Source organism: Ursus arctos, chromosome X, assembly GCF_023065955.2.
Source record: "Ursus arctos isolate Adak ecotype North America chromosome X, UrsArc2.0, whole genome shotgun sequence".
In the NCBI taxonomy this organism is placed as follows: domain Eukaryota; kingdom Metazoa; phylum Chordata; class Mammalia; order Carnivora; family Ursidae; genus Ursus; species Ursus arctos.
In genome coordinates, this window is record NC_079873.1 from 89,014,145 (window position 1) to 89,041,210 (window position 27,066).

Consider the following 27,066-nt stretch of genomic DNA (forward strand, 5'->3'; position numbering starts at 1 on the left):
TGTGGTGAATCATCACAAAGTAAACATGTAACAATCACCTATAATTGAGAAATACAGCACTGCCGGCAATCTAAAGGCCCCCTCATGTCTTTGATCAGTCACTACCCTGACTCACTGACCCACAGTTGAATAATAATACCTGACAGATAATATAATAGCTTAGTTTTGCCCTATTTTAATTCTATAAAGGAAATCATGTATCATTTACTCTTGTTTCCAGCTTTTTTGGTTCAGTGAAATTCATCCATATTTTCTATGTGTGGTGTTAGTGGCTTCATTCTCATAAAGCAATTCATTAAACATTTCTACTGTTATTGGATAATTGCATTATTCGATGTCAGGTTATCACAAATAGGCTGCTATGAACATTCTTATACATGTCTTTTGGTGCATATACATACGACTTTTTGTTAGGTGCATAGCTGGGAGATGAATTGCTGGGTCATATGTAGACATAAGTTTAACTTTGGTAGATACTGACAGCTTTGCAGAGTGAGTGGTGCATAAGAGTTTCAAATGATCCTGATTCTTGTCAGTCAGTTTTGCCAGTCTTTTTAATTATAGCCATTCTAGTGGGGTTTTAGGTGTATCTCCTAGTTTTAATTTGCAGTCTCTAATGACTAATGGGGTAGAGCATTTTTCATAAATTTATGGACATTTGGATATACGTTTTTTGTGAAGTGCATTGAATCTATAGATCTTTCAATCTATTGATAAGGTGTATCTTTCCATTTTAAAAAATATTCTTTAATTCTTCTCAAAAATACATAAAGTTTATAGCTCTTACAGTTTTCATTATATTTATTCTTATATAAGTGATAATTTGATGCTATTATAAATAGTATCTATTTTTTTGTTTTATTTTTTTATTTTTTAAGATGGAAAATTAAAACATGTTTGAATTGTGAACATTAATTTTATATTCAACAACCTTGCTAAGGTTCACTTATTAATTCTAATAGATTACTTGTAAATATTTTGGATTTTTTATATATACAACCATACCTTCTGAAATGAATTAGTTTTCTTTCTTTCCATTTGTATACCTTTAAAAATACATTTCTCTTTTATTATTGCATTGGCTAGGACTTTCAACTCAATATTGTAAAGAAGTTGTCTCATTCCTCAAAGCAAAGGCTTTCAACATTTTGTCATTAAGTCTGGTAATTGTTCTAGGGATTTTATGGGCACTCTCTTTGAAATTAAGGAAATTTCATTCTATTCCTTTCTTTTTAAGATTTTATTTATTTATTTCACAGAGAGAGAGACAGCCAGCTAGAGAGGGAACACAGGCAGAGGGAATGGGAGAGGAAGAAGCAGGCTCCCAGCGGAGGAGCCTATGTGGGGCTCGATCCCAGAAAGCCGGGATCGTTCCCTGAGCAGAAGGCAGATGCGTAATGACTGAGTCACCCAGGCGCCCCTCATTCTATTCCTAATTTTTATTTATTTATTTATTTGTTTGTTTATTTATTTATTTATTATTTATTTTCAAATTTGTATTTGAATTCTAGTTAGTTAACTTATAGTGTAATATTGGTTTCAAGAATAGTATTTAGTGTTTCATCACTTACATATAACATCCAGGCCTCATCACAAGGGCCATCAATACCCATTACCCATCTAGCCCATTCCCCCCACCCATCTCTTCTCCATTAACCCTCAGTTTGTTCTCTATAAGAGTCTCTTATGGTTTCCTTCCCTCTCTCTTTTTTTTCTCCTTCCCCATGTTCATCTTTTCGTTTCTTAAATTCCACATATGACATATGACTAAACTATGATATTTGTCTTTCTCTGACTGATTTGTTTCACTTAGCATAATACACTCTAGCTCCAACCATGTCACTGTGAATGGCAATATTTCATTCTTTTTTGATGGCTGAGTAACATTCCATCGTCAATATATACCACTTCTTTATACATTCATCAAAGAACATTTGGGTTCTTTCCATAATTTGGCTATTGTTGATATTGCTGCTATAAATATAGTGGTGCATGTGTCCCTTTGAATCAGTATTTGTGTATCCTTTGGATAAATACCTAGTAATGCATTTGCTGGGTCATAGGGTAGTCCTACTTTTAACTTTTTAAGGAAACTCCATACTGTTTTCCCATTAATAAAAGAAAGGATAAGAACCACATGATCCTCTCGATAGATGCATACAAAGCATTTGACAAAATATAACATCTATTCCTGGTAAAAACCCTCAACAAACTAGAAATAGAGGGAACATACCTGAACATCATAAAGGCCATATATATGAAGACCCACAGCTAATATTCTTAATTTTCTTTTTTTGTTAAAAGATAATCTTAATTGAAAGGCTTTCAGCTTTTCCCCATTGAGAATGATATTCGCCGTAGGCTTTTCATAGATGGTTTATATGAATTTGAGGAATGTACCCTCTATCCCTACACTCTGAAGTGTTTTAATCAGGAAAGGATGCTGTATTTTGTCCAATGCTTTTTCTGCAACAATTGAGAGGATCATATGGTTCCTGAGACTTTTCTTGTTGATATGATCTATCACACTGATCGATTTGTGAATATTGAACCACCTTTCCATCCCAGGGATGAATCCCACTTGGTCATGATGGATAATCCCTTTAATGCACTATTGGATCCTATAAGCTAGGATCTTGTTGAGAATTTTGGCATCCATATTCATCAGGGATAACAGTCTGTAATTCTCCTTTTTGATGAGGTCTTTGCTTGGTTTGGGGATCAAGGTAATACTGGCATCATAGAATAAGTTTGGTAGTTTTCCTTCTGTTTCTATTTTTTGAAACAGCTTCAGGAGACTAGGTATTATTTCTTCTTTGAATGTTTGGTAGAATTCCCCCGGGGAATCCGCCAGGCCCTGGAGTCTTATTTTTGGGGAGGTTTTTGATCACTGCTTCAATCTCTTCATAATTAATCAGTCTGTTTAAAAATCAATTTCTTCCTGTTTCAGACTTGGTAGTTTATAGGTTACCAGGAAGGCATCCATTTCTTCCGGGTTGTTTAATTTATTGGCATAAAGCTGCTGATAAAAGTTTCTAATGATCCTTCCTATTTCATTGGTGTTGGTTGTGATCTCTCCCTTTTCATTTGTAATTTTATTACTTTGGGTCCTTTCTCTAATCTTTTGAATAAGTCTGTCCAGTGGCTTATCGATCTTATTTATTCATTTGAAGAACCAGCTTCTAATTCTGTTGATCTGCTCTACTGTGCTCCTGGTTTCTAATTCATTGATCTCTGCTCTAATCTTGATCAACTGCTTTCTCGCGCGTGGGTTAGGCCTGTTCTTCTGTTGCTGTTCCAGCTTCTTGAGGTGAGAATATAAAAACTGCATTTTAGATTTTTCTATTCTTTTGAGTGATGCTTGGATGGATATGTATTTTCCCCTTAAGGACCACCTTTGCAGTGTCCCATAGGTTTTGGACCATTGTGTTTTCATTCTCGTTGGTCTCCATAAATTGTTTAAACTGATTTTTGATTTCCTGGTTTACCCAATCGTTCTTGAGCAGGATGGTTCTTAGTTTCCAAGTGTTTGAGTTTCTTCCAAATTTTTCCTTGTGATTGAGTTCCAATTTCAAAGCATTGTGGTCTGAGCATATGCAGGTAATAATTTCAGTCTTTTCATATTGGTTGAGACCTGTTTTGTGACCCAGTATATGGTCTATTCTGGAGAAAGTTCCCTGTGCTTTCAAGAAGAATGAGTATTCTGTTGTTCTGGGTTTAGTGTTCTGTATATATCTATGAGGTCCATCTGGTCTAGGATGTCATTCAAACCTCTTGTTTCTTTGTTGATTTTCTGCTTGGGCAATCTGTCAATTGCTGATAGTGAAGTGTTGAGGTCCCCTACTATTAACGTATTATTATCTATATGCCTCTTTTCTGGTTAAGAGTTGGCTTGTGTATCTAGCTGCTCCCCTGATGGGGGCATAGATATTTATAATTGTCATATCCACTTGGATACATCCTTTAAGAATAATATAGAGTCCTTCTGTATCTCTAACTACAGTCTTTAGCTTAAAATCTAATGTGTCTGATATGAGAGTTGCTACCCCAGCTTTCTTTTGAGGTCCATTGGCATGAAAAATGGTTTTCCATCCCTTCACTTTCAATCTGGATGTATCTTCAGGTTCAAGATGAGTCTCCTGTAGACAGCATATGGATGGGTCATGTCTTATTATCCAATCTGAAACCCTGTGGTATTTTATGGGAGCATTTAGGCCATTCACATTGAGAGTGATATTTGAGAGATATGATTTTAATGATGTCATGTTGCCTGTGAAATCTTTGTTTCTATAGATTGTAAATTTCTGTTCTGTATCACTGTTGGGGCATTTTTACTTTTATAGAACCGCCCTTAATATCTCATGTAGGGCTGACTTGGTGGTTACGAATTCCTTCAGTTTCTGCCGATCTTGGAAGGTCCTTATCTGTCCATCAATTCTGAATGACAGCCTTGCTGGATAAAGGATCCTTTGCTGCATGTTCTTCTCAGATAGAGATTTGAAAATACACTGCGAACCCTTCCTATCTTGCCAGGTCTGTGTAGACAGGTCTGACGTTATTCTGATATTTTTACCTCTGTAGGTAAGGAATCTCTTCGCCCTGGCTGCTTTCAATACTGTATCCTTGCATCTAATATTTGCGAATTGCACTATGATGTGACGTGGTGTAGGTTTGCTGTAATTGACCTTTGGAGGGGTCCTCTCTGCCTCTTGGACATGAATGCTTGTTTCCTTTGCCAGATTAGGGAAGTTTTCAGCTACAATTTGTTCAAATATCTCTTCTAGACCTCCCACTTTCTCCACCCCCTTGGGGATGCCAATGATTCTGACATGCGAACATTTCATTCAGTAAAGTCCCTTAATCTACATTCTTGAGATTGGATTTTTTTGAGCCAAGTTTCTGTTTTAACTTTCTTTTCTACCATCCCATCCTCCAATTCACTAATTCATTCTTCTGCCTCATTTACCCTGGCCATCAGAGCAGCTAGTTTAGACTGCTTTTGATTCATAGCATTTTTAAATTCTGCCAGATTCGCTCTCATTTCCACCCTTAGAGATTCTATAGTCTCGTTAATATTTTTGTTAATATTTTTTTCAAGTCTACACATCATCTTGACCATTGTTACTCTGAACTCCATTTCTGACAATTTGGTTATATCCATATCCATCAGTTCTGTGGCGGAGGCCACAGACTCATTATCTTTTCTTTGCAGGGTGGGATTTCTCCTCCTTGTCATTCTGCTGAGGAGAGTTTGCAGGGATGCCCAGAGCCCAAATTATTGACCAGGACCCAGGCAGTGTGCACTTGTCTTATAGGGACCTTAGGGATGTGGGCTTCTTGATTTTTCAGGCTGCCTTCTGGGGGAGGGGCCTGCTGCGCTGATATTCAGGCAACCCTGTTTTGGTAGAGTCTCCCTGTCCCCTGCGAGGGGGAATGGGGATGGGCACGATGTTTGCTGGTATTTCTGGGCTTTTGTTCTCTGGCGGCTTTCCCTGGTGGTTTTCTGTGACTCTTCCGAGAGTCAGAGCAGCAGTGGCCGTATCCTACCCTTTTCTCAGAACAGACAGATCGCAGTCTGCTCTCCACTGAACTCTCTTGGCCACCTAACTCTGTTTCTGTCGGTGCTGCCAAAAACCCTACACTGTCCCGGGTTGTGCACACCACAGCTGCTATCCCAGCCCTCACTTCCAGGGCCGGCACATCTCTGTCCTTTGTGCTTCTAACTCTGCCAGCTGCCCCCAGTTCCTGCGTGCGCTCCCGAACTCCCTGTTTCAGTGTAGTTCGCACATGCTCCGGAGCTCTGGTTTTCAGTTTGGTCACACGAACCCTCCTGAGCTCCCGGTTTTAGTCCGGTTCCAGTGAGCGCTCGGGAGCTCTGGTTTTCAGTCTGGTCGCATGCACATTCCCATGCTCAGGGGCTCAGTCTGCTTTCTCGTGGGTGTTGTTCCTGGAGTCCGGCCTGCTCCCCAATGCAGGTGGCTACTGCTTCCCGGCACCCGAGCGTGGTGGCTCCCTCCCCCTTCCGTTTTTCTTCCAATATCTGTGTGCGGATTCACGGCTCCCCACTTCGTACCTCAATACTCAGCACTGGAGATGTTCATTTGTAGAGATCCAGATGTATCTTCCTGTGTCTCAGGCTGATTCCATGGGTTTTCAGGATGGTCTGGTAGATATCCAGCTCGACTCAGGGGACCAGCTGAAAAAGGGTCCCCTACTCCTCCGCCATCTTTTCTCAATCAAGATCTAATGTTCCTAATTTTCTAAGAATTTTTTTCTCCCTTATTATTAAGGAATCTTGATTTTTATCAGATACTTTTATTGTATCTATTGAGATCAAAATATGATTTTTCTCCCTTATTCTATATAGTAAATTTCAATGATTGCTTTGCAAATGTTAAACTAATCTTGCATTCCTGAAAAAATCCAACTTGATCATGTATTATATTTATTATATATTGTTGGCTTCAGTTTATGGTTTTTGCACATATGTTTATGGTAAGAATAGACTTGTAATATTGCATCTACATGTTGGCCTTGTCAGGTTTTAGTGTTAAAGTTATGTTGACTTCATGAAATGAATTGGGAAGCATTGAATATTTTTCTATTCACTGGAAGAGTTTGGGTAAGATTGAGGACATTTATGAATATGTGTGGGGAAGTTCACTGGTAAAGCTATCTTTTTTTAAATATAAATTTAATTTTCTTTCTTAATGAATTATTCAGATCTATATTTTTCTTGTGTATATTGTATAGGTTGTACTTTTCTAGGAAGTTATCAATTTTATTTAAATTTTCAAATTTATTGGCATAAAGCTGTTCATAATATCCTCTTGCTTGATATTTGTAGGTTCAATAAAATTTTTACTTCTACGTATTCACAATGTGTACCTTTTCTATTTGGCTTTTTTCTTTCTTTCTCAGTCTTGCCGGGGTTTATCAATTTTATTGGCACAAAAACAAACTGTTTGTTGATATTTTCTCTAGTATAGTTCTTTTATATTAATTTCTGTACTTTGTTACATTTCATTCTATTTGCTTTCTTTTACTTTAACTTGTTTCTCTTTTTTTTCTGACTTGAAATGGATATTGTATTATGCACATCTTGGGCCTCACTTTGCATGCCCTAGGCCTGCCCTTTTCTCCAAATGTTGTTGTGGCAGCCAGCTTCACACAGCACTTTACCTCACCTTCACCAGGGCTTATCTCATTCTGCAATGGTGGATATCTGTGAGAATCTGCCCTGCACCCATGAACAGACAGCCTAGAAATATGAGGGGGCCTATAAGTGTGGGAGTCCATGGAAAAACTCTTGATTAATTGAAGATATAAGTGAGAAGATAAGCTCCCGTCTCTTTCCACAGGCTGATAATTCTCAGGCACATTTTTCTTGGTCCCTCAGAATATTTCCCTTTATTCTTTTTCTAATATATGTATTTCAGGCTATACATTACACCATAAGAGTGGTTTTATCTACCTCTAACAAGTTTTAATAGTATAGTTTATATTACAATTTATAATACAGTTTATATTTAATATTGTTATTTCATTACCATTCAATATATTTTCTTATTTTCATTGTTATTTTTTTCTTTTACCCACAGGTTATTTAAAATAAGTATTGCTAAATTTCCAAATATTTGGGAAATTGATTTCCTTGTTATCTTTTTTTGTCAATGCTTTCAAGATTATTCCCATTCTGGTCAGATTATATAATTCATGTGATTTTGTTTCTTAAAATTAGCTGACATTTATATTATTGCTGAATATGAGCAATAATATAAATGTAAGTCAATTTAGTAAGTCTTCCAAGAATTTGCATTCTGTAGTTGACATGCATTTCTATTAACGTCAGTTGGATTAATTTTGTCAACCATGTTGTTACAATTTCATACATAACCTTAAATGTTTTTGTCTGCTAAATGTATTACTCAGGATGGTATGCTGAAATCCACTACTATGAGTGTAGATTTTTAAAAATACTTTTCCCCTTTTCCTCTATCAATTTTTACTCTCTGTATTTTTAAGCTATTATGTTAGGGTATATAATTTATTATATTGTTCTACTTTATTGACATTTTATTCTAAAATATCCCTTTTATTTCTAGTAAGCTTTATCATCTTAAAATCTGCTTTGTCCAATATTAGTATTAGTTCACTAGATATCTTTAATTAATATTTGCATGAAATATATTTATCTTACTGCTTTCAAGCTTTCCAAATTTTTGTTTAAATTGTGTCTCTTGTGAAGAGTTGCTTTAAAATTTCATTCTAGGGGTGCCTGGGTGGTGCAGTCTGTTAAGTGTCTGACTCTTGGTTTTGGCTCAGGTTGTGATCTCAGGGTCATGAGATCAAGCTCACATGTCAGGCTCCACACTCACCACAGAGTCTGCTTAAAAGACTCTCTCTTCCTCTCCCTCTGCCCCTCCTGTTAGGAGTTAATTGGACACTTAGGTAGTCAGGGCCAGGGTCCCTAACAATAAAGCAAAAAAGCTGGGATAGCTAAGGCAAAACCATAGTAGCATCCTGTTTTACAGCTTACACAAGACCACAATAGCATCCTGTCTAGCAGCCTTTGCAGGAGTGATGTTTGCAAAACATCCTGAAACAAAACAATTAAAACATTGGTCACTATCACAAATTGAGGCAGGTAGTCTCCAAATGTCAGCCTCAAAGACCATCAATACATGAACAATAATCCAATAGGTAGATAGGTGCATGATCAAAGCCCTGACTGGCACACCTTAGCAGCCAATCTACAGGGGGCCCACACTCAGGATGCTCAAGATAGTTCTGCAAAAGAGTTTATAAAAATACCTAAATTTGAAGGCCGAAAGGGCAACCCTCTCAGGTCCCCTCCCTCTCTGGGAGCTTTGTACTATGGCTCAATAAACTTTGCTTTGCTGCCCACCACTCTTTGTCTCGTCTCTCTTCATTTTTCAAAGCAGAGTGAACAAGAACTGTGGGCACTAAGGGAACAAAAATCCTGTAACACTCCCACTTGTGCTCTCTCTCTCTCTCTCTCAAATAAATAAATAAATATTTAAAAAATTCATTCTAAATATTTATTTTCATTTGGAGGTTGCTTTTTTAATTTCTGATGAGGTTTGGGTTTAAATTTACCGACTTTTATTCTTTATATGTGGATCTGTTCTATCATTTATTTTTTTAGTCCTTATTTTTGAAGTAATCAAGTATTTTTATTATTCTGTTTTCCCCTCTAGTAGCTCATCAGTTATACACTCTTTCATTCTTTCTTCAGTAGTTATATAGCATGACATTATTATTGTTTTATGTAATAAATACTCATTTATGTTTACCTACATATGCATTCTCTGCATTGTTCTTTTTTCTTTCTTGCATCTCTATCCTTCCATCTGTATTAATATTTATTTTTTACTTGAGTAACTGTCTTTTGGTATTTCTTTTAGTTCAGGGCTGCTGATGATAAAGTTTCCTAGTTTTTTGTTTTTCTGAAAATACCTTGATTACAGCTTATTTTTAAGGAGTCTGGCTCCTGGCCAAAAACACTATGTGAGATTTTTTAGGCCCTACATGTGATTGTTGCATAGCCAATTACCAAGGCTTTATCTGGCAGGGGAAAGCTGCCTTTCCCACACTACGTTTGGTACATAGCCAGTCTCTGAATGGAGTTGCAAGTCAAGGGCTCAGACTCCACTGGCTGGCCGTGTTCTTATGTATATTTTGCATTCCTACCTCAGGTGCCTTTATTTAGAGGCCTCCTTATCTGGGGCCTTCCTTGGCTACCTCTGTCTAGGCCTTCTTATGGGCAGAAGGTGAAAACTTGAAGATATTTTTCTCCACTCTCATTCAGTACTTGCTACTTACTAGACCTTCTCCTACTTTCCCCTCTCCAGGCCCCCAAGTCCAGAGACTATAAAACACCAAGAGCTTTTTTTTGAGAATCCTTTGGCAGTGAAAAAAAACCCACATCTGCTAATCCACTCCATCCTCAACCAGCATGCCATTCCATGAAAGAAAATGGAACAGGGTGGGGACAGGGAGTCAGAATTCTCTCTCTTTTAACCTCTTGCTATATGATTAAATGTTGAATGTTACTTTCATTTTTGGCTTGTTGCTATAATTGACTACTCCGATACCTGACAATTCACTCTCCAATTCATCTGGGCTTGTGACAGTTTTTTGAGATATTTTTTCCTTCATGTAAAATTCTAAATTGGAGATTATTATCTATAATCAGCATTTTAAAATGTAATTACATGGCTTTCTGGCTTTCACTAATTCTGTTGAAGAATTGGCTGTTTAGGGTTTCTCCTTTTATAATAATATGCTTATTTTGTATATGGTTGTATTAAAATTTTTATTTTTATCTTTTCATATTATTACTGTATACCAAGATATGACCTCCTTTGAATTTATCCTAATTAGGGAATATAGTTTCTTGAAATCATGGCTTTTGAGAGCTTTGGACAATTCTTGATCACTACAGTTCAAATATTTCTTCCATGCCACTTTTTGTCTCCTTTGTTTCTGGCCCACCAAATTAAACGTTTATTAGACCTACTATATGACTTTCATGCTTTTTTGTAGTATCTAAACTTTTTCTCCTCTATCATTCAGTTTGTATATATATTTGGATCTACCTTCTAGTTCACATATTCCCTCTTCTACTAAATCTAATATGCCCTTAGGTACATCTATAGCTCTGTTTAACAGCTGCAGTGAGATATCATTGATGCAAAATGTACTGCATGTATTTAAACTACACAATTTATAATTTCTGATATAAACATATACCCAAGAAACTATCACTACAAGATAACAGACGTATCTCACCAAAAGTTTTCTTGTGCTTCTTTGTAATGCTTCCTTCAAACCCTGTTTCCACCCATTTCTAGATAATCACTGATATAATTTGCATCATGTTTGCATTTTCTAGAATTAATATGAATGGAATAATCAATTATGTACTTTTTGTTTTTGATTGTCTTTAAGTATAATTATTTTGAGATTCATCCATATTGGTGTGCGTATCAATTGTGTTTCTTTTTATTACTGAGTAGTTTTCCACTGATTGAATATACTATAATTTGTTTATTTACATGTATATGCACATTTGAATTACCTCTAGTTTGGGGATATTATGAGTAATGCTTCTTTGAACATTTGTGTGTAAGTCTTTCAGTGGGTTTATGTTTTTGTTTCTCTTAGCTAACTACCTAGAAGTAGCATGTTTGTGTTATATGGTAGATGTATGTTCAAGTTTTTATGATGATTCCAAACAAATTTCTAAAGTGCTTATACCATTTTACAGCCCCATTCGCAATTTAGAGTGGTCCAGTTACTAGACATCTTTGGTGAATCTTAGTATAGTCGGGATTTTTTATCCATTTTTGTGTATGTTGTGAGATAAAGGTCCAATTTCAATCTTTTGCATATGGCTATCCAGTTGTTCCAGTACCATTTATTGAGAAGCCTATTCTTTCCCCATGGGATGGTTTTGGCACCCTTGTCAAAAATCATTGGCCATAGTTACAGTGTTTTATGGGGAATTTTCAATTATATTCTATTAATCTATATTTTTATGCTTATGTCATTACTATAGTCTCTTGATCACTATTGCTTTGTAGTAAGTTTTGAATTTGGGAAGTGTAAGTCTTCCAACTTTGTTTTCAAATTGTCTTGCCTATTTTAGTTCCACTTAGTTTTCATATAAACTTTAGGAAGTAGTGTTTGTCAGGTCTCTCCATTGTAAAGTTGCTCTTTCCCTGCTTTATATACCGTACTCTTTGAAAAGAAGTCACTATGTGTTGCCCACACTTAAGGAGTGGAGAGATATGCTCCCCTTCCTCTAGAGTGGAATATTTACAAAATTCATTTGTAATTTTTCAGCACAAGAGACTTGTCTCTTCTCCATTTTCAAAAAATTTATTGAATTACTTATTTATATCAGTCTGGACTGATGTATATTTACTTTATACTTTGCAATTGTTATGAACCAAATTCTGTCCCCCCCCAAATCTATATGTTGAAACCCTAACTCCAATACCTGCATTTGGAGATAGGGCCTTTAAAAAAGTAATTAAATTAAAATGAATGCATTAGGGTGGGCTGTAAACCAATCTGTCTGATGTACCTATGAAAAGAAATTAGGACATATGGACAGACACCAGGGTATGCACATGCACAGAACAAAGGCAGTCTGTGTGGGCACACAGCAAAAAGACAGCCATCGGTAAGTCAAGGAGTAAGGCCTCAGAAGAAAATGAACCTTCTAACGCCTTGATTTTCATGTATAATTTCCAGAACCATAAGAAAATACATTTCTGTTGTTTAAGTCACCTAGTCTGTGGTTTTGTTATGGCAGCCCTAGTAAAGTAATACAGCATTAGAAACCAATGCTACTTCATTTACTTTGTTGCTCAAATTGTTCCAGCTTTGATCTTTGGTATTTCTTTCAAGTGGCTTCTATTTCACTTTGACATACCTCCTCTTCTTCATTTTTTTCCAGTAGTTCCCTATGTTCTGGCAGTATAAAGAGTTATAAGCTCAACTTGGATATATCTTGCCCCAATCCTAGAATCAGCCATTTCTCCAAGGAGTCCTTTGAATGGAAAATGGTATTAGAAACCATGATCTGATTGCTAAGCATATTCTTCCTCTCTCATATCTTGTTTGTTTTCCTATTTCTTTTTTACTGCATTCTCTTACATTAGGTTAATATTTTCTCATGTAGCATTTTAAATTCCTTAATGATTTTTTCACTGTATGTTTTTGAGTTATACATCTTAACCTACAATAATATATTTCAGATTTGTACTACCTTAATTCCAGTGAGATACAAAAATGTTACTCTTATATAACCCTATTCTCCTTTCCCTCTTTCTGTGGTATTTGTATTGTTATGCATATTACATAATATAGGATACAAATACAACAATTCATTATTAAATTACTGATATAAATTTTTATATCTTTTTTAAAATGTGAGAGAAGAAAGGAGGGACAAGATATATTTATAGCATTTGTTTTATTAGCTCCACCCCCACCCCAGTGCGAAACTCGTGATGTTGCTCCTAAAAGGATGCAACCATAGGTATTCTCAATGTCATCCTCCCTATGATGACAGTGGTTCCATTAGGTCTCTCTTTTATTGTCTCTTTCACTGACCACTCCCAGCTGTCAAGCTCCACTAATTGCTGGCAGACTGCTCTATTGTTTACAAACAATGACCTGGACATAAATTGCTCCACCAACTGATCCAATTATATTTAGACTCCTTCATAGGGATAGTTCGTGTGGTCAGTGCTTGAGATTTGTTCTGACTCCAAGAGGGTTCTCTTTCCCTGATTCTTTCTTTCTTTTTCTCTTTCTTTCTTTCTTTCTTTCTTTCTAGTTTTTTATTATTCCCTGATTCTTTCTGGTAAATTAGCTGGCCTATGGTTTAGCTTCTATGTTTATTAAGTCTATCAGTCTCCTCTTAATTGCTTTACTCTATAACCTCCATTGTTTTTGAGTGTCTTCAGGCTTAAACTTCCTGATAATCTAGTGCAAATGACATCAATTACTTTGGGGAGAGCTTTGGAGCTTTTTGTTTTAAAGCCCGCTTTTCCCCCAAAGCCTCTGAGCCATGGCTTGTAACATGAGGACACAGAAAGTGCACATTATCATTGTGTGACACTCCTCTTTTAAGAGCTGGGGACTGGGAGCAAGGGGGCAGTAGTCTTCAGTCTTGTTGGCTTGCCTCTCTTGGTATGAAACCACTATCTATGAGCTATAGAGAAGGCAGTATGGACCCTAGTATTCTCAGCATGTTGTACCCAAGGTAGAGCCTGCATCTCATGGCAGGAGAGTCAGCAGAAAAAAAGGAGCCCCATTTCTCACCCATATTTACCCAGAACATACCTTTGGATTTTATAGGTATCTTTTAGTTATTGATATTTAATCTACTTACATTATGATCAAATAACATACTCTGCATTATTTTGAATCTTTTAAAATGTGATACTTGTTTTAGTCTCAGAATATGGTATCAGTAAATTTTTCATGTGTACTTGTCAAGAATGTTTATTTTGATGTGATTGTGTGGAGTGTTTATAAATGCAAATTAGATCAACTTGGTCAGTAAATAGTGTTGTTCAATTTTTCAGTGTCTTACTGATTTTAATTGTCCCTATCAATTATTTAGAATGAGTTGCTGGAATATCCTATTTTATTTATGAAATGTCCATTTCTTATTGCTGTTCTACACATTTTGCTTCATGTAATTGAAGCTTCACTATTAGTTGCATAAATGTTTGGCATTGTTATGTTCTCTGTATAAATTGATTGATAGATGATTATAAAGTGTCCTTCTTTATTCCAGACAACATATTTGCATTGCTGTATATTCAGACTGATACTAATCTAGCCACCGGGCTTTCTCTTCATTAGTATTACCATAGTATATACTTCTCCATCCTTTTAACTTGTGACATATCTATCCCGAGTTCCTCGTATGCCGTATGTTGTTGAGTCTTGCCTTTTTATACAATATGACGATCTATCCTTTTAACTGGAGTGCTTAGACAATTTACAATAACCGTGTAGGGAGAGGTTGGCTTTAATCTAGCTTTTTGTGTTTTTTAAATTTGACTCATCTACTTTTCTTTTTTACCCTTTTCTTCCTTCTTTTTGACAAAGTAAAATGTATTTTTATAGTTCCATTTTATCTCGTTTGTTGGCTTATTAGCTATAACCCTTTAAAAAATTTAGTGGTTGCTTTATGATTTATAGTATATATCTTTATAACATCATTATCTACTGAAATTAATAATATACTTATTGTATAAGATCCTTACAATAATTTACTTCTCTTTCACACCTTCTTGGCCTTTGGGTTACTGTCATACATTTTATTGCTAATTACCTTAAACCCTTTTCAATATTTTCAAATGTTTAATTTTTTTAAATATAATTTACAATTATACATATTTACCATTTCTGGTCCTCCTTATCCCTTTGTATAAAATCCAATTTTTTATTGAAGTATAGTTAACATACAGTGCCATATTAATTTCAGGTGTACAACATAGTGATTCAACAATTCTATACACTACTCAGTGCTCACCATGATAAGTTTGGTTAACATCTGCCACCAAACAGTATTATTGCAGTACTATTCACTATATTCCCTATGCTATACTTTCATCCCTGTGACTTACTTATTTTATAACTGGAAGTTTGTACCCCTTAATTCCCTTCACTATTTTGCTCATCTCCCGCACCCACCTCCCCTCTGGCAACCACCAGTTTGTTCTCTGTATTTATGAGTCTAAAACCAGATCTTCATTTTTACGGTTTTCCTTCTGCCTAAGAATCTCCTTTTAACATTCCTAGCAGTGACATTCTGTTGGTAATGAATTCTTTCAACTTTTCTATGTTTAAAAAAGTCTTTATTTCATTTTTATTTTTAGAAGATATTTTTTTTCTGGTATAATATTTTGGGATGATAGCAATTTTTTCTTTCTTTATTTTAAGGATTTTGCTGTACAGTCTTCTCTTTTCCATTGTCCTAGACATGGAATCGGCTATTACTATTATATTTTTTTTCCTCTGAACATAATGTGACTTTTCCTTCTGGCTACTTTTTAGATTTTCTCTTCATCACTAGTTTAAGTAGTTTGAATATCATGTTTCTTGGTGTAATCATCTTCATGTATTTTTCTGCTTGAGTTTTGTCAAACATCTTGGATCTTTGGATTTATAGTTTTAATCAATTTTGGAACATTTTTGGCCTTCATTTCTTTAGATATTTTTCTTTCTCAATTTCTGGTGACCATAATTACACATATATTGTCTCCATGTTCACTGATGCTCTGTCCACTTTTATGACTGTTTTTTTTTTCCCTCTACGTGTTTTATTTGGGGTTTTTTATTGTTGTGTGTTTAAGTTTGCTATAATTTTTTTTCTAGTTTTGAATCTGCTGTTGATCTTATCCAGTGTATTTTTTATCTCAAATATTGTATTTTTATTCTCTAGAAGTTTTATTTTGGCCTTTTTTATATCTTCCATTACTCTACTTAATTTCTATCTTTTTTTTTTTAAGATTTTATTTATTTATTTGACAGAGAGAGAGACAACCAGTGAGAGAGGGAACACAAGCAGGGGGAGTGGGAGAGGAAGAAGCAGGCTCCTAGCGGAGGAGCCTGATGCGGGGCTCGATCCCAGAGCACCGGGATCACGCCCTGTGCCGAAAGCAGACGCTTAACAACTGAGCCACCCAGGCGCCCCTAATTTCTATCTTTTTGAGCATATGAAAGATCATTATAACTGTTTTAATGTCATCACCTTCTAATTTTATCATCGGTTTTGATTCTGGGTCTACTGATTAGTTTTTCTCCTCATTCTGGGTCTCATTTTCCTGCTTCTTCACATGCTCGGTAATTTTTTACTGAATATTATATATTGTGGATTTTATCTTGCTGATTATTTTTGTATTCCTGTGAATATTCTTGAGTTTTCTGCAACACAGTTAGTTGTTTATTCAGGAATAATTTGATCTTTTTGAGATTTACTTTTAAGTTTTGTTAGGTAGCATCAGTGCAACCTTTATTCTAGGTCTAACTTTGTCTTTATTGAGGCAATAGCCTTCTGAATATCCTATCCAAATTGCTATGAAGGATGAGGCTTTTTTCCTCATTGTGGCTGGTGGAAACACAAACTATTTCCAGCTCCAGGAATTGCTACCTCTAATTCTTTCAGGTGTGTGTGTGTGTGTGTGTGTGTGTGTGTGTGTGTGTGTGTGTTTTCTGGCCTTGGGTATTTTTTATCCCATACATGTTGTGATTAGTACTTGTCTAAAGAATTGAGAAGACCCCTTTGGAGTTCTTGAGCCCTTTATCCATCTGAATTTTTCCTCCATATAATTTAGCCTGAAATCTCTCTCCATCAAGTAAACTGGAACAGTCTTAGGACTCATTTGTTTGTTTCCCATTTCCCTGGAAACACTGTCCTGTGCTACCAGATACTTAATGTCTAAAAACTATTATTTTGTATATATTTTCTGATTTTTTAATTCTATTGGTCAGGGAGATAGATATTGTTTCTAAAATTCAGTCTTGGACAGAAGAAGAAATCTAATCTTCTGAATTCTAAATTCAGTTTTTATATTTCTTAAGTCTAGAATTATTATTTGATTTTTAGTTACCAGTTCTCTGATATTTTACATTTTTTAATTCATTTTTTGAACATTTCATGAGAGTCATTCTAAATTCTCTGTCACCTTTTTAACAACTTTTATACTTTTTATATTATGAAGAATTTTAAACATATGAAAAGCAGATAGGATAGCATAATTAATTCTAATGTACTCCTTAACAATCCCTAGCAATCATTATAATGTGGTCCATCTGTCTCATCCCCTTCCTTCATACTGTTTTGAAGCAAATATCAGATGCTATCTCATTTTTTAATAAATATTTCAAAATGTATCACTTAAATATAAGGATACTTTAAGAAACAGTAATCACAGTATGATTATGATACCTAAATATTAATTAAAATTACTGTGTATCATAAAATATCCAGGCAAAATTTAAAATTCCATTTGTCATAAATATCGTATATTTTTTACCATTTATTTATTTATTTGTTTGTTTGTTTTATAGTGGGGGGAGGGGCAGAGAGACTCTTAAGTAGACTCCACACCCAGCATAGGGCCCAATGCAGCCCTGGATCTCAGAACCCTGAGATATGACCTGAGCTGAAATTGAGAGTCAGTCATTTAACCGACTGAGCCACCCAGGCACCCCCACTTTTTTTAATATTTAAAAACTAAAGTTAACATAATATCTACACATTGCCACTGACAGATATGCATTTTAAATTATTTTTATCTGTAGGTTCACTCTCCATTTTTTTATGCAACTTATTTATAGCAAGGAAAAAGAAACAGTCATTTGTTTTGGATATTTTTCTAGACTAGCTTTTACAGATTGCTTCTGTGTAGTATAGATCAATATGTTTCCCTGTCTTTTATATTTTATGTGAGTCAGAGCTGGTAAACTTTAGTCCTTGGACCAAATTTGACCAACCATGTGCTTTTGTATGGTGTGCAAGCTAAGAATGTTCTTTTCATTTTTAATGGTTGAAAAGTATAAAAAAAAATAGAACATGCAGGAGAGACCATATCTAACCCACCAAACTTAGAATATTTACTCTCTAGCCCTTTATAAAAATTTTTTGCAGTTCCCTGCTTTTTTTTTTAAGATTTTGTTTATTTATTTGGCAGAGAGAGACAGCCAGCGAGAGAGGGAACACAAGCAGGGGGAGTGGAAGAGGAAGAAGCAGGTTCCCAGCAGAGTAGGGAGGCCGATGTGGGGCTCAATCCCAGGATCCTGGGGTCATGCCCTGAGCCAAAGGAAGATGCTTAACGACTGAGCCACCCAGGCACCCCTGCAGTTCCCTGCTCTTAATTAAAAGCTGGATCCAGGGGCGCCTGGGTGGCTCAGTGGTTAAGCGTCTGCCTTCGGCTCAGGTTATGATCCCAGGGTCCTGGGATCGAGCCCTGCATCGAGCCCCGCATGGAGCCTCACATCGGGCTCCCTGCTTGGCAGGAAACCTGCTTCTCCCTCTCCCACTCCCCCTGCTTATATTCCCTCTCTGGCTGTGTCTTTCTCTGTCAAATAAATAAAATCTTTAAAAAAAAAAAAGCTGGATCCAGAGATTTCGAGGTGATACGTTTATCCTTTTTTTAAAATTTTTGTAAGACTATTTCATAGGTTGTCCTGGCTTCTTCTATCACATGACATACAATATCTGGTTGACATTTAACTGACTAGGTTTGATTGAATGGCAGATATTATAAATAAAAAGATAGAGATTTAGAATCTGAACATTATCATTCTCTAGAAAAGATTTAGTGCTCATTTTATAAATTATTCAGATTAGTGGCAGATTACCTTAACCTAATCAAGGAATATACTGATTCAAAGCTATGTTTTAGTCCTTGTAAGGGCTAATCTGTTTTTATTTCACTAGTACTTCTAAGGTATATTCTTTTCAGGTCTGAAATAAAAGCTGGAAATGTTTACCAGTCTCATCCTCCTTTTGGGACCTTGAGTGTCAATAAATTTCCTCAGCCATGTGTGATTGCTCAAATTTCTGCACGTGGCTCTCCTGGGGCAAAGTTTTACCAAATGTCAGGCATTCCCTTATTACCTTTTCTCTGGGATATTGGTCCCACAAGTGCTTTCTATATCTAAAGCTTTCCAATACCTTCAAGTAGGTTTGTCTAGCTGTTCCTCATATTCTTATCAGTAGGGTTGTTACACAACAAACTACTGTACCATTGCCATCAATGGTAACTACATATTTTATTTGAGATGCTTGTACAACATCTAAAAAGGAAATGTCTGGAGGGCAATTAGATATAAGGATCTGGAAAATTCCTCTGCCTGTCTCCTAAATATTGGTGTCTTCCTAAATTTCTTTTCATCTCCACATCCTTGAGTGACCTATAAACCCCTCTGGCTTCATTTACCATTTATATGCTTATGTCTCTTCTTTCTAATATTTATTATCCAGGGCTTTCTCCTAAAATCCACCTTTAATTTCTAACTCTCTGTAAGTTACCCACTTTGATGTTCTGCACACACTTCAAAATCAAATCTCTTGATTGCTCAACCCACCAACTAACTTATTCTTTGTTCTGAGTTCAGCTTCTTCTTTCTTAAAACTATCATCTAATTCTTCACCAAGTTCTGACTGTTTGCCTCCTAAATACCTCTCAATTTGATTCATTTCCCTCCATCTTCATTGTTACCATATTGATCTTTTTTAATGTCAGAGACCATAAATTATTACTCACCATTTTACCTCTAGCACCTAGTAGAATGTCAAATACTCAAAAGCATTTAATGACAGAGTGTACATTTTACTGAACTTTGAGGACAAAACATATACAAATATATGAATTCAATTTAGCATCTTAAAATTGGGAAACATGAGCCTTTGGAATCTGAGTTCTATTTTCTCAGACATGGATAGGAGCATAGGTTCTAGAGTCAAACTATGTAGATTCAAATCCTGTATCTCTGGTTTACTATATGAAGTTGAGTAAGGTTTTTATTTGCTTGCTGTCTCAGTTTCTTCATTTGAAAAATGACCTAATCTTGATACATTCTTTCTAAGATTGCAAAGATAAAATTAAATCAAGGATGTAGAGAGTTTAAAGCATTGTCTGGGACATAGGAAGTATTCATTAAAGGTCAGCTATTAGTAGTGGTAGTAATAGAATTATGTAACCTATTTCATTTTATTCAGTGTAAAAATTTGATGAGCACACCTCCTGTGCATCCATCCATGTACTGACCATGGTCTTTTAAATTGTCAAGATTTTATATGTGCTACCAAGAATGAGAAAATGTATTCATATATTTCAGTGTAATGATGATATTTAAAACTAATCGTTTTTTGATATAACTTATTTAGAAGCTTTAAAAAATCAATTCATAGCACAGTTTTTTAATCATTAAAAATATAACACTACCTAAACTAATGTGTTATTACAAATTCATGAGTTTGGAGAAACATAAATTTACTTATGATATTCTAAAATTCTTCATTGTAGATATCTTTGTACCTGACAGTTACTTTTTAAAAAACTGTATTTTCTCTTTGATATTCCATCAATATCTATGCCTCTTATATTTGTTAGATTTTCTGACACTTTGGAAAAATTTTCTGTTCTTTATGTGAACATCATATCAACCACAAATGTATATGACCCTAAGAGGAAACTAGAAAATTAATGCTTTGAGCTCGGGTTTTTAAAGCCTCATTTTAGTTTTTCCTAATGATTATAAGAAGTTTTAAAAATTATATTACAATTATAATCTTAGGATTCATACAATTACCCAACTGTTGCCGATAACTCTGCCATCTGAACAGTACAGCTGTCTGTATTTTGTATGAACCACTTTTCTAAGGTAAAATTGTATATGGCCAATATATTTATTGCTTGTGGGCACTGTCTAATTTTTTTGAGAAATAAGATAGCAATATGAGTCACTGTAACCTAAGCTTTTAAAAACTGCACGTATCAGTCAACAGTAGGGGAAAAAACAATCTAGACATTCACTGAAGCCTGACCTAGAAATAAATGAGAGAGTTACACTGGAATATCAATGTCTAGCTTAACAGTGCAACCCTTCAATAATACATGGGAGGAGGTCTGTAAAATCTAAGCTGTTGGGGTGGCAACCCACACTTCTGATGGTTAGATGGTTTATTAATATTGTTTAAATTATTTCTCCTGTTGCTAATCCCTCTCCTTGCTTTGGTGTGAGTGTGGTGGTGATGGAAGTATACACAAGGTGGAAACCACTGAATGAGGGTATCTGGGATGTAAGTGAAGTTGGTAATCTGAGGTAGGAGAGGTTTGAACATTAATGTGCTCTGGGTATACTGATCACCTGAAAAATAGTGACATACTTTACACAAGAAACAGGCTAGGAAGTGGTTTGACTAGGGGTGAACTTTATAAAAAAGAAAGCACAGAACTTGTCTGCTGTCCATGTTGGGGAATGACTGTGATGGGGAGATACTTGAAAGTGTGGCTTTTGTCTATCTTGTTTAATTGTGTATCCCTTGGTGACTAACATAATTTTAAAAATATTATAAAAATATAAATAAATAAAAATAAATAATAAATAAATAAATAAAAATCTAATTTAAAAAAAATTGTGTATCCTTAAGTGCTTAGCACACAGCAGTGCTAAAACCAATTTGTTGTGTAAGATATAAGACCACCCCAGATGCAGAGAAGTTTTATGTTAATATGACTGCCTAAATGCAGAGAGTCCCAGGAATTAGACATTTCAAACAGGGTGAGGAGATGGAAATTTGGAATATTAGACACGTATAGGGAAAGTAGATCTGGATGCACTGGGGAGGATACTCAGTCAGCTAAACAGAAGAAAGCACCGAGCACTTGGAAAAAGAGAGTTCAGGAAATAAGAAACATCAGAAAGATTAAAAGTTCTTCAACTCAATTGAAACTTTATCCAGACCCTGACAACAATGAACTGTCTCCGTAATGTTGAAAATCAGCAAAATCTACTTAGTCTACCAATTAAATACCTTTCTAATCTGACCCCTTTTGTCATCCATACCACTGCAAAACTAGTAAAGTTTCTCGTGATCTCTCACAAGGACATTTGCAAAAGTCCTCTGTTAATGTAGGTTCCACAGAAGCAAGGGTTTTAGAAATATTGTCCACTGCTGAATCCTTAGAACTTGGAACAGTGCCAAACATATAGCCCACTTTCAATTCCTATCTCATCTATTTATTCAAAAAGTATTTGTTGAGCAGCTACCACGTGCCAGGCTCTGAGGTAAGGGTATAGAGGAACAGTGACAACAAGTTAGGTAGTATCCATGTCTACATGAAACTTACATTTTAGCAGGGTTATAAATAGGAATATACATGAATGTGTAGCATATTTTCAAGTAGCAGATAAGTTCTATAAAAAAAAAGGAGAGCAGAGTATGAAGGCAGAATGTTACAGGGGTTGAAGATCACATTAGACAGTGTTTTCTGAGGCCAGTATGGGGAGGTAATCTCCTCAGCGACCTGAACAAAATAAAGAAGAAAGTCACATGAAGATCTGGGGAAAGATCAGTTCAGGGAAAGGGAGCAGCTAGTGTAAATGCCTTAGAGTGGAAACAAACTTGTTGTGTCTAGAGCAGAGTGAAAAAGGCAGAGTGTTAAGATTTGAGGTTCGAAGTAGCTTTGTTGAATAAATGCTTGAAAGGCAGGCACATCAGCAGCTTATTTAACTCAGTTAGCCCTCTCTGTCAAGGCCACAATGGCTGCCAGATGTTAACATAGGAGGAGATGCTGGGATTCATTAAAGGAAAATGTTTCCCACTAATTTAATCAGACCAGCAAAAAAAGGGCAACCTCTGTTCCTGCAAAGCAGTGCCAAATAAGACAGTCTCTATCTCCTCCAGACCTCTCTCTACTGACTTCAGGAAAAAAAAAAAAGAAAGAAAAAAGAAAAGAGCCAGGGCACTGCAAGGGCCTCCTGAAGAACTGTACAGTTCAGCTGAAGTACTGAAGAAGAGGCTGCAGAACTCTGAAGGAAATTAAAGTAAAATCTTAGGGCTAAGAAAGTCACGAACAATTGTCTGTGTTTGTCACATATCTCCCTTTAGTTAACAAAAACTCCAAAGAGCACGGATCAGCCCTATGTGAGAAAAGTAGCAATTTGGAGATAATGGGAGTCATAGAGATTTCTGCTTGTCCTATAAAGTAATACTGAGCTCCACATCAAGGTACACGGTAGAGTTCGTGAGACTCCAAGGTTAAGGTAGATATTATAAATTAGCTAGAAGTTTAACTTATATTCTCTATAAACCAGTAAGCTTAGAGAAAGGAGTACAACCCGTGAGATATGATTATATTCCGAATCTTGTGAACCAAAGCAAGAACTGAATATTCAAGCAGGAAGTAATCAGTGTTCCACATTCTCTAATCGTTCAAGCAAAACTCTTATTTTCAGGGGAAATTAAGCATATATATTTGAGGAAAGAATGTAGCTTTGCACTGTAGAATCAGGCTCAATACATGACAAAACAATATTGCACTTTAACCTCCCAGATTAGAATTTACTTATTACAAAAAATAATAAAGTACTTACATTTTGAAAGCTTCCCACCCCCACCGCTCCAATCCCAACAATTGAGAGAAACATTAGCAAATTCAGAAAATGTATATTAAGATAAAGCCAGTCTTGCTAATTCTAAAGCTTTATCCAACTGATTAAAGTAACATTAAAAAGACCTATTTTGGAGGAAATTTTTGATTCAGCTCTATGATCTTTTAAATTCAAGAAGGGAACCTCTTCTTGAATTCGTTTTGTGGAGGAGTTCAACAGGCATAGAGAAAAAGCTGTCCTTTGTTTTTTAATCATGGGCAAATGAAATGTACCATCACCAACATCACTGTCATCAAGATTAACCAATTTTTTAGTACATGGAACTGCATGGCTATGATGAGTTATCCATAGGTTAAATTGGGAAGTGGGGTTTGATAATCCAGATTCTTTTGCTGGCCTTTTTGAGATCATACCTATTGTATTATAGTTTTGTTTCAGGGAGCTCACCTTGACCTGGTTCTAGATGTTCAAGATCTGGTATACAATAGTTTGCTAAGTAAGTATTTATTGAGTGAACAAGTGAAAGAAAAGGTCCTTCTCATATAGGGGTTTACAGTCTAAGATATCTCTCATCATTTAAGATGAAGACAAAGGTATGGAATAGGACGTAGATAGTAGAATAATAGTATCAACACTTCTATTTCTAAAATTCTATCATTCTATGTCAAAATATTAGTAGCTAAGCATATATTTTATCTGCTGGTTGGTGGTAAATAAATTCTAAGAATGGAACAAGAATCAGTTCATATTAGGGACAAATTCTAAAAGTAAGAGAGGGGACCCAAACTCTTTTCTGACAATTTGATTAATATATGAGTTTATCCTGAAGGAAGTAGAATCCTAAGAATTGTTGAAAAGATGAGAGTATGACAGTGGTTGTTGATTTTTTTGTCCTGCCACCCCCTTCTTAGAGTGGTAGTGTTGGGGCATTAGAATTATCTATAATTTTAGGCATGTGAGTCTAGCATTAAAGAAATATTTTATTTCTTGGTACTTTGCCTCAAATAAGATACCCTGACAACAGATGGCAGATAGCAATATAGGAAGGCGGTAATCCTTCCTATAATCATGGGTAACTGAGAAAATACAATCAACTTAGTTTTATTTTATCATTACTATTTAAAACAAAAAGATGGTGCCACTAACTAGCTGTGTGACTGTGATCATTAAACTTTGGGGGCTTTAGCTTCCTCATTGTTAAAATGAGGCTTTCTTACAAGGTGATGCCTGAGGTTCTTCCTTGATCTCTAATTTTACCGTTCTAACATTTGCCAAGCTCAACCCTTTTACCTTTGTACTTTAAAAGCAGACACTCTATGGTTTCCCGTTTATTTTGAGTGGCCTCCCTATAAACATCACCCCTATCCTAAAACTCCTCTTGTTGTTGAGATAATAAATTACTTTCAATACAGAGATAAGATTTCAAAAATCAAGCTTACTGGAACATTACTTAGCCACTTCTAATCTTTTCTGGAAGAGAGTGATATATAAATAATAAATAAATGACATGAAAATAAAACAGCATATTTAAAAGCCCATTTAAACAAAACTTTAACAGAGTTTTTAAGTACAGGAAGCAGAGACATCAAAATCTCTCACCCCAGGGAGTCCACTTAGTAGGTTAGGGCAAAGGGTATTCCAGGAATAAAACATTGCAGAAAAAAATCTCAGAGGTGAGAAGAAGACTTATACCCAGACATATCTTTAGCTTGACCAAAATGGTAGGGCTGTTTAGGGTCACAAAGCTAATCAAGAAATAATGCAACTTAGGCTACCATGTAAACAAAGTAGAGTGATGGCATGTAATGATTACCTTTACTTCAACCATACTATAAGCCAAGCCCTGCACAAAGCACTTCACACATATTTACGTATTTAGTTCTCATATTAACCCTTTGCAGTTGGTAGTTTTACCCTTATTTTACAAACTGAAGAAACTGAGGCTTAGAAAGTTAATTAAATGTTCCAACATCCCACAGCCTGTTTGTATCAGAGTCTGTCTATAAGATCTGCCTCACTCGGGGGGGTTATTTTTTTTTTTTTTTTGAGAGGGAGAGAGAGAAAGCAAGAGAGGGGGGAAGAGAGAATCTCAAGCAGTCTCCACACAGCACAGAGCCCTACACGGGGTTTGATCCTTCGACCTTGAGACCGTGACCTGAGCTGAAATCAAGAGTTGGCTGCCCAACTGACTGAGCCACCCAGCCACCCATGTGCCCCTACGTTCTTAAATACAGTGTACAGTCTGTACTTCAATATAGCCCTGATGATTCCAAGGATTAGCTTTCTAGCTTTGCATGCTTACGAATTATGTTGCTGACATATGAATGCAAGTTTCTCTTTGACGCTCTCTTACTTGAGCTCCACGTTCATACCTCCTTCTATTTTGCCAACATGACTTTGACATGTTACAATTAATTAAATAAAGCTCATCTTAACAATTGCTCCATTTTTATTTCCTTAATGGAGTCTTGAGTGACACATTCTGCTCCCCGTATGAAATTCAGCTCAGAAAGCTACCTAGGTTGTCAGAAACATGTTTCTTAGTTGGCATCCATTTTCTAATCTGATCAGTGTCCATTTCAAACAAATTACAGGGTTCCCATTTTTACAGTAAATAACAGCACTCATATCAAAATCAATTGTAGCCATTTAGCTGCAAGATCAAGCTTGTTTACAAAATATTAGCAATGCAAATAGGTGTTTAGAAGAAAAAAAAATTCCAGATGCGCCTGAGTGGCTCAGTCGGTTAAGTGTCCAACTTTTAGTTTTGGCTCGGGTCCTGATCTCAGGGTCCTGAGATCGAATCCCGGGTTGGGCTTTGTACTAGGCATGGAGTTTGCTTGGGATTCTTTGCCTCTTCTCTCCCTCTGCCCCTCCCCCTGCTCACACGTGTACCCTCTCTCTTAAATAAATAAAATCTTTTTTTAATTTAAATTCAATTAATAAATAAAATCTTAAAGAAGAAGAAAAATCCAAATTTCTTACAATTGTATTTGAATATCCCTGTGTTCTTTGATGTTTAAAATTTTCTTATTGGGCTACCTTTGTAAGAGTGGCTGTTTTCTCCACTTTCAATTTGGCTTGTAACTATTGGCTATGCAGAGAGGTATAGATCTATCCCTCTATGCTTATAACCTGTGCTACATACTTAAGAATATGCGGCATGAACTCAGGTACTGTGCTAGGCAATAGAGATGCAGACATGAATTGGAAATTCTTCCTACCTTCAAAGGAGTTTACTGTCTACTTTATCATTACCTAAAATGTGTTTCTTGAAATTTTAAAATCCCTTGAGACATTAGATCTTTGAAATCACAGATTTCCTCAATACAAGTAATATCTTTTAAATTATTGGATTTACTGGATGGGGAGAACCATTAAAAC